This window comes from Lipotes vexillifer, unplaced genomic scaffold (assembly GCF_000442215.2).
Source record: "Lipotes vexillifer unplaced genomic scaffold, Lipotes_vexillifer_v1.1 scaffold1269, whole genome shotgun sequence".
In the NCBI taxonomy this organism is placed as follows: Eukaryota; Metazoa; Chordata; class Mammalia; order Artiodactyla; family Lipotidae; genus Lipotes; species Lipotes vexillifer.
The window spans coordinates 786,321-800,847 of NW_006779365.1; positions in this window are offsets into that span (position 1 = coordinate 786,321).

Here is a 14,527-nt window from a genome sequence, read left to right on the forward strand (position 1 = left end):
TCTAATACTGTTGATTTGAGTGTTCTCCCTTATTTTCTTGATGAGTCTGGCTAATGGTTATCAATTTTGTTTATCTTCTCAAAGAACCAGCTTTTAGTTTTATTGATCTTTGCTATTGTTTCCTTCATTTCTTTTTCATTTATTTCTGATCTTATCTTTATGATTTCTTTTTTTCTGCTAAATTTGGGTTTTCTTTGTTCTTCATTCTTTAATTGCTTTACATGTAAGGTTAGGTTGTTTATTTGAATTTTTTCTTGTTTCTTGAGGTAGGATTGTATTGTTATTAACTTCCCTCTTAGAATTGAGTTTCCTGCCTCCCATAGGTTTTGGGTCATCGTGTTTTCATTGTCATTTGTTTTGAGGTATTTTTTGATTTCATCTTTGATTTCTTCAGTGATCTCTTGGCTATTTAGTAGTGCATCATTTAACCTCCATGTGTTTGTATTTTTTTACAGTTTTTTGCCTGTAATTGATATCTAGTCTCATATCATTGTGGTTGGACAAGGTACTTGATACCACTTCAATTTTCTTAAATTTACCAGGACTTGATTTGTGACCCAAGACATGATCTGTCCTGGAGAATGTCCCAGGAACACTTGAGAAGAAAATGTATTCTGTTGTTTTTGGATGGAATGTCCTACGAATATCAGTTAAGTCAATCTTGTTTAATATGCCATTTAAAGCTTGTATTTCTTTCTTTATTTTCATTTTGGATGATCTGTCCATTGGTGAAAGTGGGGTGTTAAAGTCCCCTACTATGAATGTGTTACTGTTGATTTCTCCTTTTATGGCTGTTAGCATTTGCCTTATGTTTTGAGGTGCTCCTAAGCTGGGTGCATAAATATTTACAATTGTTATATCTTCTTCTTGTATTGATCCCTTGATCATTCTGTAGTGTCCTTCTTTGTCTCTTGTAATAGTCTTTATTTTAAAGTCTATTTTGTCTGATATGAGAATTGCTACTTCAGCTTGCTTTTGATTTCCATTTGTATGTAATATCTTTTTCCATCCCTTTACTTTCAGTCTGAATGTGTCCGTAGGTCTGAAGTGGGTTTCTTGTAGACAACATATATATGGGTCCTGTTTTAGTATCCATTCAGCCAGTTTATGTCTTTTGGTTGCAGCATTTAATCCATTTTCATTTGAAGTCATTATCGATATGTATGTTCCTATTACCATTTTCTTAATTGCTTTGGGTTTGTCATTGTAGGTCTTTTCCTTCTCTTGTGTTTTCTGCCTGGAGAAGTCCCTTTAGCATTTGCTATAAAGCTGTTTTGGTGGTGCTGAATTCTCTTAGGTTTTGCTTGTCTGTAATATTTTTAATTTCTCTGTCAAATCTGAATGAAATCCTTGCTGGGTAGACTAATCTTGCTTGTAGCTTTTCCCCTTTTTCACTTTAAATATGTTCTGCCTCTCCCTTCTGGCTTGCAGAGTTTCTGCTGAAAGATCAGCTGTTAACCTTATGGGGATTTCCTTGTATGTTATTTGTTGTTTTTCCCTTGCTGCTTTTAATATTTGTTCTTTGTATTTAATTTTTGACAGTTTGATTCATATGTGTCTTGTCATGTTTCTCCTTAGGTTTTTCCTATATGGGACTCTCTGTGCTTCCTGGACTTGATTGACTATTTTCTTTCCCATGTTAAGGAAGTTTTCAACTATAATCTCTTCAAATATTTTCTCAGTCCCTTTCTCTTTCTCTTCTTCTTCTGGGACTCCTATAATTCGATGATAGTGTGTTTAATGTTGTCCCAGAGGTCTCTAAGACTGTCCTTAATTCTTTTCATTCTTTTTTCTTTATTGTGCTGTGCTGTAGGTATTTCCACTATTTTATCTTTCAGGTCATTTATCCATTTTCTGCCTCAGTTATTCTGCAGTTGATTCCTTCTAGAGTATTCTTAATTTCATTTATTGTGTTGTTCATCATTGTTTGTTTGCTCTTTAGTTCTTCTAGATCCTTGTTAAACATTTCTTGTATTTTCTCTATTCTATTTCCAAGATTTAGGATCATCTTTACTATCATTACTCTGAATTCTTTTTCAGGTAGACTCTCTATTTCATCTTCATTTTTTTGGTCTGGTGGGTTTTTACCTTGCTCCTTCATCTGCTGCATATTTCTCTGTCTTCTCATTTTTTTTAACTTACTGTGTTTGGGGTCTCCTTTTTGCAAACTGTAGGTTAATGCTTCCCATTACTTTTGGTATCTGCCCCCAGTAGATGGTGTTGGTTCAGTGGGTTGTGTAGGCTTCCTGGTGGAGGCGACTGGTGTTTGTGTTCTAGTGGGTGGGGCTGGAAGTTGTCTTTCTTGTGGGTAGGCCCACATCCAGTGGTGTGTTTTGGGGCATCTATGAACCCCCTCTGCTAATGCGTGGTGTAGTGTTCCTGTCTTGCTAGTTGTTTGGCATGGGGCGTCCAGCACTAGAGGCTGCTGGCCATTGGGTGCAGCTGGGTCTTATCGTTGAGTTGGAGATTTCTGGTAGAGTTCTTGCCAATTGATATTACATGGGGCAGGAGGTCTCTATTGGTCCAGTGTCCTGAATTTGGCTCTCCCACCTCAGAAGCTCAGGCCTGACACCAGCCCAGTGCACTAAGACTCTGTCAGCCACATGGCTCAGAAGATAAGCAAGAAAAAAAGAAAGAAAAGAAAAATTTTTAAGTAACAATAAATTTAAAAAAATCATTAAAATAAAAAACAAATAGAAGAGAGCAACCAAACCAGTAAACAAATCTACCAATGATAACAAATTTTAAAAACTATACTAAGACAAACATAAAAATCATATACAAGTTAGCCACAGACAGCAAACTCTATTCAGGTATTCCACAGATGCAGGATACATCACATTGATTGTGGGGATTTAATCTGCCGCTTCTAAGGCTGCATGGAAAAATTTCCCTTTCTCTTCTTTCTTCGTACAGCTCCTGGGTTTGAGCTTTGGTTTTGGCCCCACCTCTGTGTTTAGGTCTCTCTCAGGCATATGTTCCTGCCCAGACATGGGGTTAAAGCAGTGGCTGATTAGGGGGCTCTGGCTCACTCAGGCCGCAGGGAGAGGGAGGGGTACTGTAGTTATAATTGGAATGCGGGGCAAGTCTGTAATGGCAGAGGCTGGCATGACATTGCAACAGCCTGAGGCGCGCCGTGTGTTCTCCTGGGCAATTTGTCCCTAGATCATGGGACCCTGGCAGTGGTGTGTTGCACAGGCTCCTGGAAGGGGTGTAGATAGTGACCTGCTCTTGCACGCAGGATTCTTGGTGGCTGCAACATCAGCAGCATTAGTGTTTTATACCCGTCTCTGGAGTCCGAGCTGATAGCTGTGGCTCATTCCCATCTCTGGAGCTTTTTTAGGTGATGCTCTGCCCTCTGTGGGAAGATGAGGAAGGAATCCCCTCTCTTCACACACCCTGATAAAATGGTCTCTTGCCTCTTAGGGAGGTCCAGACTTTTTCCTAGACTCCCTCCTGGCTAGCTGTGGCGCACTAGCCCCCTCAGGCTGTCTTCACGCAGCCAACCCCAGTCCTCTCCCTGGGGTCTGATCTATGAAGCCCAAGCCTCAGCTCCCAGCCCCCATCCACCCCGGTGGGTGAGCAGGTGAGCAGACAAGCCTCTCAGGCTGGTTGGCACTGATCCTCTGTGAGGGAATTTCTCCGCTTTGCCCTGGGCACCCCTGCTGCTGTGCTGTTCTCCGTGGCTGCAAAGTTTGCCCCCACCCACCCCCCCATCTCCACCAGTGAAGGGCTTTCCTAGTGTGTGGAAACTTTTCCTCCTTCAAAGTTCCCTCCCAGAGGTGCAGGTCCTATCCTTATTCTTTTTTCTTTGCCCTACCCAGGTATGTGGGGATTTTCTTGCCTTTTGGGAAACCTGAGGTCTTCTGCCAGTGTTCAGTAAGTGTTCTGTAGGAATTGTTCTGCATGTAGATGTATTTTTGATGTATTTGTGGGGAGGAAGTTGATCTCCACGTCTTACTTCTCTGCCATCTTGAAGGTCTCCTCTAGTACGATTTTTTGAATGAATATTTCTCCACTGACTATATGCCCTGAGGACAATTTCCAAAGATTTTAATGATTGATTGCTTTTTATAATTTTCACTAGTTAAAATTATTGTTTTGCTGGGAGAAGTTCAGCCAAACTTTTACTCCCCAAGCAGCTGCTCAATTGATATTTGACAAATGTTATGAAGTCATTCAGTAGGTATATGATTGTCTGTCAAACAACTGATCCTAAAGCAACTGAATATTCATATACAAAATGATTCTCAATCCCTACCACACATCATTACTAATATTAAATTTAAATGGATCATATCCCTAAATGAAAACCTAAAATTATAAATCTTCTAACAGAACATTTAGAAGAAAATCATTGTAACTTTGGATTAGGCAACAATTTCCTATATAAGTTTCCAAATCATGAAACATAAGAGAAAAAATGTTAAATTGTGCTTCATCAAAAATTAAAATTCTTCCTGTTTGGAATCTACTGTTAAGAAAATGGAATGAAAAACCACAGAGTAGGACAAACTCTTCATAAAGCATAGGCCAGAATTCTAACAAATCCATACAACTTAACAATAAAAAGGCCAGGAAACCAATTAAATAAAAATGGGTATAAACGAATAGACTCTTCACAAAGTAAGATATACTCATGGACAAGAAACCAATTATAAGTAGTTCAACATCATTAGTCATCAGAGAATTGCAAATTAAAATCACAATGAGGGCTTCCCTGGTGGTGCAGTGGTTGAGAGTCCACCTGCTGATGCAGAGGACACGGGTTTGTGCCCTGGTATGGGAGGATCCCACATGCCGCGGAGCGGCTGGGCCTGTGATCCATGGCCGCTAAGCCTGCGCATCCGGAGCCTGTGCTCCACAATGGGAGAGGCCACAACAGTGAGAGGCCCGCGTACCACAAAAAAAAAAAAAAATCACGAGATAATACTATATACACATTAGAATGGATAACCTTAAATAGATTAGCAATGTTGGAGAGGATGTTGAACAATGGGAATTCTCAGGTATTACTGGTGTTACAAACTCTTAGGAAAACAGTTGACAATATCTTACAAAGTTAAACACTTACATTTTGATCTAGCAACACCATCCCTAGATATTTACCCAAAGGAATGAAAACACTTATTTACAGAAAGACTTGCACATGAATGTTAATAGTAGCTTTATTACTAATTACCAAAACCTTGAAATAATCTAAATGACTAGCAGCAAATGAGTAGATAAACAAAATGGAGCATATCCATTCAATTAAATACTACTCAGTGATAAGTAAATAAATGCATGACACAAATGAATGAATCTCAAAATCATTATTCTATGACAAAGAAGTTGTCACAAAAAATCATTTATTCTGTGATTCCATTTATACACAATTCTAAAGTGGCAAAATTAATCTATGGTAACAGAAAACGTATCAGTGATTACCTGTGGTTGAAGTTAGTGGGTTAATTGCAGATATGAGGGAGCATTTTATGGTGATGGAAATGTCATATATCTTCATTTTGCAGTGGATTACACCAGTGTATACATTTGTCAAAACTCATTGAACTATATACTTAAAATGGAGGCATTTAAAATATAAATTATGCCTAAATAGATTTAAAATAAATGGTAATATGCTATAGCTATTAAAAAAATCATAGTAATATAATTACAAACTAGCTTATTATATTGAAATTTGAAGGATACTTTAGTAAACTTTTCAAATGACATTTAAGAAAACAAAACAAACAGCAGCAAAAATGTGTTCAGAATATCTAGAGACAAGAAAATCTACTTATCCAAAGTTAAGTTAAAATCCTAAGTGAAAATAGAAGTTGAATAAAACTCTTCCTTATTTGAGTGTTTCATGAGCATTTGGGGAGAAAAGGTGAATAAATTATTTAAAAGTGTGTTTAATTTGCAGTAGGTTATTATAAGGAAAATTTCTACCCTATTTAGAGTTCTATAAACTCAGTCCCATGGTTCAATAGTAATATGTACTTGTGACTTGAGGTTTTGTTTTCATAGTGATAATAAATATCTCCAAGTTTATTATGTTTTTTTTATTATTGTGTTTTTATTTCAAACCACTATAAGATGCCAAATAATTTTAAATCCATATTTTTTGAAGGGTATAATGAATACATTTTGCAGACAAATTTTTGGAATGCAGGAGCTAAATGTAGATTGTCACTGGAGAATTTGATTATTTTTCCTTCTAGATGTTAAAATGTATAAACTTGATGCAAGCCAACTATTTCTTAATGGTGGTTCTTGTTTGATCCCTTTTCCTATTATAATACGGAGATGTGAAAAAATATTAGTTTTTAGATTCCTTGTCCTTTCTGACTCACTTAGAATAAACAAATCTGGAAAATCATAATTTGTTCTTTCTAAGAAAGAATAAGAGCTAAAGGAATAAAGGCAAGCTGAAACATAAATGTAGGAACTGAGAACACAGTTTTGAAATGGCACATAATCAGACCATAACATAATACTTATTATTTAATATTCTAAGTTATTTTTATACTTGGAATATAACTCTAGCCCCCCAAGCCTGAGTTAAGAATCCTCTGTCTTATTTATGACAACTTGTGCATAGCTTGTTCATCACATTTCTCACATTTCATTATAATTATACTTTAAAAGAGTTTATCTTGACTAGGCTGTGAAAGTAGGGGTAAACTTTTATTCATCTCTCTACTTCTGTGACTTCTACATGGCCTGGAGCATTGAACTGATACATATTTCTTTCTGAATTCCTGGGAGAAGAGCCTATGGAATAAATCAGCCACAGCCCAGTAGAAATATAGCTGGTGAGACTGGTTAGAGTGTTTCTGCTAATGAGATTTACTATCCAAATGCACCATCCTGGGGTTTTCAGAACTAATGCCATTATCAATTTTCAAGCATAACCTTCCCTCTGCACCCTCATACAAATTCTGTAAAGTGATCACAACAGGTATTTATGATACTTATTTTTTCCTATAATAGGAAATAGTGTGAATATGATGTGTCTAAGTTCATTTAGTAGAGGCAAAATTGGGTAGTGGAATGATTATTTTTCTTTCTAATTGTAAGAGTTAGAGTTCATCTGGCCATATCATAACCGATTATTAAAATAAAAAAATCCTGTCTTGAAAATAGCATGACCACAGCCTTTGAAGCATATTAATAAATTAATTATAATGCCCAATTTTTATACAGTACCTTGAATACCTAAATACGAATCACAACATAAATAGTAAACACTGGCTATTATTTTTCCAATACATATGGTGGTTGGTATTGCATAATATTTAAGAGTGTGAGCACTGTAATCAGGCAGATGTAATTGCACATTTAAATTATAGCACTTACTAGCCATGTTACCTCAAAGAAGTTATTAATAATCTGAAACTCAGCCTCTTTACATATAAAATAGGATAGTAATAGAGGCTATTTCTTGGGATCATTGGTGAGATTGGTAGGTTAAACAACTGAATTCAGTAAAGTATTTGCCACAATACCTGAGAGTTAGTAAATCCTGCTTAATTCTAGTGTTTATTGTTATTATTTTAATCAAAACAGTATGCTACTGGCCCAAAAGCAGACACATAGATCAATGGAACAAGATAGAGAGCCCAGAAATATGCCCACATACTTATGGTCAATTAATCTACAACAAAGGAGGCAAGAAAAGACAATGGAGAAAACAGTCTCTTCAATAAGTGGTGCCAGGAAAACTGGACAGCTACATGTAAAAGAATGGAATTAGAACATTTTCTCACCTCATATGCAAAAATAAATTTGAAATGGATTTAAGACCTGAATGTAAGACCAAATACCATAAAACTCTTAGATGAAAACATAGGGAGAACTCTCTTTGACATAAATCCAAGCAAGATTTTTTTTGATCTGTCTCCTAAAGTAAAGGAAATAAAAGCAAAAATAAACAAAGCCACTTACTTAAACACTTTAGCACAGCAAAGGAAACATCAACAAAACAAAAATACCACCTACTGACTGGGAAAAAATATTTGCCAATGATATGACCATTAAGGGATTAACAGCCAACATATATAGAGAACTCACACAACTCAACATCAGAACAAACAAACAAGCTGATTAAAAAATGGGCAGAAAAAAAAAATGGGCAGAAGAACTAAATAGACATTTCTCCAAAGAGGAAATGCAGATGGCCAACAGGCACATGAAAAGATGTTCAACGTTGCTAATCATCAGAGAAATGTAAATCAAAATCACAATGAGATATCACATCACACTTGTCACAATGACTGTCGTCAGAAAGAATATAAATATCAAATGTTGGTGAAGATGTGGAGAAAAGGGAACCCCCTTACACTGTTGGTGTAAATTTGTGCAGCCACTATGGAAAGCAGTATGGAGGTTTGTCAAAAAACTAAAAATAGAACTACCATATGACCTAACAATTCCACTTGGGTAGATATCTGGAAAAAATGAAAACACTAATTCGCAAAAATACATGCACATCAATGTTCAGAGCATCATTATTTACAAGCACGAAGATATGGAAGCAATCTAAATATCCATCGACAGATGAATGGATAAAGATGTACATATATGCAATGGAATACTACTCAATCATAAAAAGGATGAATATTTGCCATTTACAGCAACATGGATGTACTTTGAGGGCATTATGTCAGTTAAATAATTCAGACAGAGAAAGACAAATACTGTATGATATCACTTATATGTGGAATCTAAAAAATACAGCAAACTGATGAATACAACAAAAAAGAAGCAGACACATATATAGAGAACAAACTAGTCATTACCAGTGGGAAGTGGGGGAAGGGGCACTATAGGGTTAGAGGAGTGGGATGTACAAACTATTGGGTGTAAGATAAACTCAAGAATGTGTTGTACAACACAGGGAATATAGCCAATAATTTGTAATAATTGTAAATGGAAAGTAACTTTTAAAAATTGTATAAAACATTTAAACGTTTTTTTAAAGTGAAAAAAATTTTTACTGCATAATTAACATAAAGGAAAGGGCATAAAACATAAAACAAAAATTAATAAATTATTATAAACACCAGTGTTGAGAAAAAGAACACCTAGATCAAAAAAAAAAGAGCATTGTTTGCAATCCAGGAAACTTTGTACCTTTGAGATCACAGCTTTCTTCCTCCCCTCTAGTTTTAACAAGTCAGGACTTGTACAGAAATGATCGTTTTACTTTGTTTGAGTTTCGCTACCCATCTGTACATTTCCAAACAATATTGCCCTTTTTTGACATTTATATAGTAAAGAAATCTCAGAAGTCAACAATAGTAGAAGACAAATCTAATTAGAAAATGGACAAAGTACATGAAGAGACATTTCACTGAAGAGGATATACGGATGGCAAATAAGCACATGAAAAGGTGTTAAACCTCACTGCCCATAAGGGATTTGCAAATTAAGATCACTGTGTGATACCATCACACAACTATTAGAACAACTAAAATAAAAAAAGAAGTGACCATAGCAGTTTCTGGTGAGTATGTGAAGAAACTGTCTCTTTCAAACACTAAAGGTGTAATATAAAATGTGAATATAAAATGGTACAGCCACTTTGAATAATAGTTTGGCATTTCCTTAAAAACTAAGCATATACCTTTCATACCACCCAGTATTTGCACTACAGATATCCTGGAGAAATGAAAACTTATGTCTATACAAAAACCTGTACATAATTGTTCATAGCAGCTTTGTTTGTTGTAGCGCAACCTAGAAATGACCTAGATACACTTCAATGTGTGAATGTTTAAATAAACTATTGAACATCCATACCATAGATGACTACTGAGCAATAAAAAGGAATGAACTACTGATACACACAACTTGGATGAATCTCAAGGGTACCATGCTGAATGAAAAAGCTAATTTCTAAAGGTCACATATTCTTTATATTCCATCCTCAAAATCACAAAATAATATAGATCAAAAATAGGTTAGTTGTTGTCAGGAATTAAGAATAGTAGGAAGGATTTAGGTGGGTGAGTGTGACTTTAAAGGAGTAGAATAGACGATGTTTTTGTGGTGATAGAATAGTTTTATGTCTTAATTGTGGTGTTTGGTACACAACCATAAATGTGTAGAAGTATACACACACATTATCCTAATGACAGTTTCTCAGATTTAATATTGTACTGCAATAATACAAGATGTATTCATTGGGGAACCCTGGATGAAGGGTACACAACACCTCTCTGTACTATCTATGCAACCTCCTGTAAGACTAATTATTTCAATGTAAGATAAAATAAATAATTTTCTTCACCCAGATAAAGTTATGCAAATGGGAACAGAGGGACAAAGAGAAGACGGCATAATATAAATCAAAAGGCAAAGCTTAATTCCAAATATATGAATGGTTTCATTAAGTGTAAATGAAATAAACACTCCAATTCAAAAACAAAGATGGTCAGACTGGATAAGAAAAGCAAGATCCAACTATAATTTTTTTTTCTTTCTTTTAAAAATAAGAACCACACTTTAATTTTAAAGACACAAACAGGTTGAAAGTAAGGGAATTTCTTTCTGGTAACATTTTGCTTCAACCTAAAGAATTAATTTTAGCCTATATTGTCTTGCAGTTTTGTAGGAGATGAATTCATTTGGAATTTGTATTTATGAATGTGTTTATATTTCCCCTTGATTTTTGAAGGATATTTTTACTGGCAGAATTCTAAGGATTTTTTTGTTTGTTTTTGTTTTTTAAATTTCAGCACATCAGAGGTGTCCTTCCATTGACTTCTGGATTTTGTTTTTCCTGATGAGAAGTCAACTGAAATTGTTACCTGTAGTTCCCTGTATATATATATATATATATATATATATATATTTTGTTTGTTTTACTCAGCTGCCTTCAACATTTCTCTTTATTTTGGTTTTAACATTTAAGTAAAATGCACCTAAGTTTTTCTTTATATTCTTTCTATGTGAGTTTATCTAAGCTTCTTAGATCATTGTTCTCTTAAATTAAATTTAGAAAAAAAATGGGACATTATCCCTTCAAATATTTATTTTGTCCCATACTTGGTCACTTATTTTTCTGGGACATCAAATATATATGTATTAGATTGCTAATGTTCTAAAATCTCAGATCCTCTATTCTGATTTGAATTTTTCTTTTCATATTTTTCTTTTGCTGTAAACATGCACAATTTTTATTGATCCATCTTACTGTTTCTTTATTCTTTCTTCTTATGTGTACAGTATGCTAATAATCCCACCACAGTAATTTGTCACTTCTTATACTGTGTTATTCATTTCTAACATTTCCTTTTTTATTGTTTGCATCTCTCTGATGAAGTTTTCTACCTATTCACACATGTTCTTCACATTTCCCATTATATTTTTTAACATATCAACCTTAGTTATTGAAACTATCTACCTGTCTGATCACATTTGGACCATCTTTTGTCCAAATTCTGAATAAGAAATTCTAGTCTGATTCTGATGACTACTTTATCTCTTAATAATAGATCTCTTTTTCTTGTCTCATGTGTATTCCAATATTTGATTAAATTCTGAATATTGCATGTAAAAATAGTAGAGATTGTGGTCAATAGTATCTTTTCTGTATGTGTCTCTTCTTATGCCAGACTGAAAGATTGACTCAAAATTTTTTGTATATGAACTGAATTTGGCTTGTTATTGCTTTAGTTACATTAAGGACATTACAGGCTTCAAATATCCTGGTGTGTGCTAAGTGTGAGGTCTAGGATGCTACAGGTTTTCTCTCAGTGCTCTTATTCTACCTTCACATTTCATCAGATTTTTCATGCCTGTGTAAAGTTCCTGCCTCTCCCATGATACACTGCTATTGCTTCATACTCAATTAAAGTCACATTGTGGGGGCAGAGGTGTTTCTTTGTTATTCTGATCTTGCCTTTGTCTTAGGTAGGTTATTTGCATGTTAACTGCAGGAAGACAGGCTTTTCAGCATTCTTGCCCTTCCTGAAATGCAAGTAATCTCTACCTCCTACTCAGTCCAGATTTCAGAGAGCAGGCAAATTTTCTACTCTTCTTCAGTGCAACCAATCTATATTTTGTACCAGTGAAGAGTTGATAGAGAAGATTTCTATTTTCCTCCCTTCCTACACCACCCCCTCCCCCACCACAAAGGCAGCTGAAATCTGCCTTATATCAGTTCAGGATTCTAGGAATGAGTATGTTTCCTACTCCACCCTAGTGGTAGATGGCTATCTCAGCACAGAGTCCAGAAACAGGATTTATTGTCCCTTCTCTAGTAGTAGGCATCATCTTTTTGAAATCAGTAGAGTCTTGGGTCTGGGGGAGTTATGTGTCCTTCCTTTCAGTGGCAGTGGCTTTTATCTCATATCAAAAGAGAGTCCAGGGTGAGGACATTTCCAGCTTATCTCTCAGTGGTAGCTAACCACTACCTTACAGTCTGGTGGGGTCCAGAGTACAGATGGATTTCTCCTAATCCTACTGCTCTCTCCTTAAAACTAGGCTGACTTTACAAAAATAGTCCACAGAAGTGGTGGTTTTAATCAGCTTTCTTGCTCGGATCTGGGTTCTCATGGACACTTGGTAGAAGTCATGAAAACGAGTGAGTAGGTGGGTGCTGATTCTCCTTGTGTTTGAGGACCCTAGGGATCCTAAACAGTCATGATAGTCTTCATTCAAACTTTAAGAATTTGTCAAAATTTCAGCTTTTTCTTCTCACCAGCTTCTATGGTGGCCACTTCTACCCAGGCTCTGTCAAAGTTATACCAATTCATGTGTGCAATTCTCAAGGGACCTGTCTCCTCTTGGATTTCAGTTTGCCAGTTTGCCTTGAGAACTTTGCCATCTGCTATGTGCTCCAAAAATTATGATTCTGTATGTTACCTGTCTTGTTCTCATTTTTACATCATGAATGATGTTCTCTTGCAGTGTTCTTTGTCCTAAGTGAAAATAGAACTCACCTGTCACAGTTAAGATAGTTGTGCATTTAAATTATAACATAGATTAGAGTAAAACATTTTTGGTCTCTGGATATGAATTATTTTTTAAATGACTACATATTCCACCACCAGCTCCCCCTTTTTTCATATAAAATATGCTTGTTTATTCATGTTGTTGTGTGTAGTTTCTATATGAAATTTTCCTTTAGACTTTTGGCTGATGGTGAATCATCTTGTCAGATAAAACAAGTGATAAACTTTTTCTCCATGTACTAGGATGACCTTCAGCACTGGGGTATTAGATAAATACAAGGAGTCTGCAGAAATGCCAAATGATTTTTGTACAAAATGGTGTTATTTTAACACCAATGATGGAGCAATTAATGCCAGCTTCATATGACTCTCAGAGACATATTTGTTTCAAAACAGAAGTTATCCAGCAAAACTGGTTCTTTTGACCTACTTTTTAGATTTCCAGAATTTCAACAGATAGTCCCATTAAACTAAAAATAGAACTGTTATATCTGTTTTCTTTGATTTTCTCCTTCTCTTTCACTTTTAAGGCAGCCAGCTCTAACTAAAAAAACATTAACTAACGTACCATGCCAACCGTCAGTGGCTGTCTCTTCTTTGTAAAATCTCTTAGCCTTCCTAAAGCTCACATTCTTTATCCCCCCAAATAAGATAAATTTACCTACTTTAACAGTCTTCATAGAGAGCTTGCAATGGAAAAATGTTACCTGTGTTGAATGATAAATATGTGTGTTATTATTAACTATTTTCATTTTCTCCTTAATAAAGATTGATCTGGTTCTCCCATACGCTGTTCCATAGACCAATGGAGTTTATTTTGGAGGTTTGACTGATGAACTACTAACTCTTTTCCCATTTATGGTTCTTTGAGCATTATCACTATGTTTTTGTATTTATTTAAATGGCTCTTGACTATTCTAATTAAGGGTGTACCTCACAGGCATTATCATTTAAGGAAGTCTGAACAAATTATGCCTGTCTTTAACTTAGATTTAGTGTTTCTGTCATTGCCTAAGACTATGAAGTTTTATAAATAGACATTAATAAGAAATTTAGTAATTAAGATTATCTTAACATCCCTTTTTCATTATTAAACACTGGCTGACTGTAATAAGACTTATTTTGTTCATTGCAGTCATTGGCACCTGGCATTGAGAGAGAATAGAGTCGAATTTTTAATTTTACATTTCTTGAAACTGCAACTTATTCACATTCAATGCTTTCACACAATAGCACTTACAATTGGGCTTAAATATGTATGCTAGCTATCCCTTCCCTATGCAATCATAAATAGTGCTTTTATTAATAAATGTACTGGTTGTTCTTTTGTTTTTTGTGATATAATCATTATCTTTTCTTCATTATCTAGTTACATCTAGGATTAGTAATGTGGTTCTTTTAATTCAGTCTACATGTGGCTAATTTAGGACACAGTAATACAGAGGAATAGCTCACAAACTTCGGAGTGAGATTCTTTTAATCCACCCACCTATTACTAACTACGAGACTGGGGCAGGTTATTATCTCCAAGCCTCAGGTTCTCTAACAGTAAAATGGAGACAATAGTAACATTTTAG